The 1,485-nt window shown below is 37.4% G+C and overlaps 1 pseudogene across 1 annotated transcript; it reads left to right on the top strand.

Moving 5' to 3' along the window:
• The first annotated feature begins 334 nt into the window (after window positions 1–334).
• LOC309840949 (large ribosomal subunit protein eL21 pseudogene) lies at window positions 335–819 on the top strand (annotated as a pseudogene). The gene has a single exon. The product of its transcript is annotated as a large ribosomal subunit protein eL21 pseudogene (transcript).
• Window positions 820–1,485: the final 666 nt, after the last annotated feature.

The following is a 1,485-nucleotide window of genomic DNA, read 5'->3' as shown; positions in this document are numbered from 1 at the left end:
AATGACTAATATCACTAAGCATTTAAATAGTAGGAGGGAAAAGGCAACCTTAAAGTAGAAGAAAACAAGGTGGGAAATCTTCATGATATTGAATTTGATAAGGACTTCTTGACTAAGACACCAAATAGCATAGGCAACAAAGGAAAAGTAGACAGTTGGACTACATCAAAATTTAAAACTTCTGTGTATCAAAGAAAATAACTCAAAAGACAACCCATGGAATGAGAGAAAACATTTGCAAATCATATATCTGACAATGTGTTGATATCCAGAATATATAAAAAATGCCTACAGTCTTTTGGTGGAACATGCCATCTTAGAGTAATTCGCTGAAATGACCAACACAAAGGGAAAGAGGAAATGTACCCACTCTACATTCCCTAGGCCTTTTAGAAAACATGCAGTTGTTGCTTTGGCCACATACATGTGTATCTACAATAAAAGTGATATTGCAAACATCACGGGAATAGGCACCATTCAAAAAGGAATGTCCCACAAATGTCATCATAGCAAAACTGGAAGAGTCTACAGTGTCACTCAGCATGCTGTTGGCATTGTTGTAAACAGATAAGTTAAGGGCAAGATTCTTGCCAAGAGAAATAATGTATGTGTTAAGCATATTAAGCACTCTAAGAGCCAAGATAGCTTCCTGAAGTGTGTGAAGGAAAATGATCCAAAAAAGAAGGAAGCCAAAGTGAGAAAGGTACTTGGGTTCAACTGAAATGCCAGTCTGCCCCACCCAGAGATGAACATTTGGTAAGAACCAATGGAAAAGAGCCTGAGCTATTAGAGCTCATCTCCTATGAATTCATGGCATAATAGGTATTAAATAAGTGAATAAGAAAATAACTTCAGGACTACTTAAAAAGAGAGTGAGAATTCCTATAATTCAACAACAAACAACAACAAAAAAAAACTAATTAAAAAATGAGCAAAAGACTTGAATAGACCTTTCTCCAAAGAAGATACACAAATGGGCAATAAATACATGAAAGATCAATATCACTAATCATAAGGGGAAAGTAACTCAAAAGACATTTTTTCCCTAAGATTTTATTTTTAATTAATCTCTACACCCAAGGTGGGGCTTGAACTCACAACCCCAAGATCGAGTTGCATGCTTTTCCCATCAAGCCAGCCAGGCTCCACATCAACTTTTTTTAGGCTGGAGAAGCCCGCACAAGAGTTCAGCAGCAGATAATTTTTTTTTCATTTTTTTAAATATGTTCAGTTAACCACTATATAGTACACCATTTGTTTTTGATGTAGTGTTCAATGATTCATTAGCTGTGTATAACACCCAGTGTTCATCACAACTGCCCTTAATACCCATCACCAGGCGCACCCATCTCTCTGTCCCTCCTCCCCTCTGAAACCCTCAGTTTGTTTCCTGGAGTCCATAGTGTCTCATGGCTTGTCTCCCTCTCTGATTTCTCTCCCTTCAGGTTTCCATCAATTCCCCAATGGTTCTCTGCATTATCTCTT

Source organism: Mustela nivalis, assembly GCF_964662115.1.
Source record: "Mustela nivalis genome assembly, chromosome: 1".
Lineage (NCBI taxonomy): Eukaryota > Metazoa > Chordata > Mammalia > Carnivora > Mustelidae > Mustela > Mustela nivalis.
The sequence above is the reverse complement of the archived record's forward strand: the minus strand, read 5'-3'. Positions and strand labels throughout refer to the sequence as shown.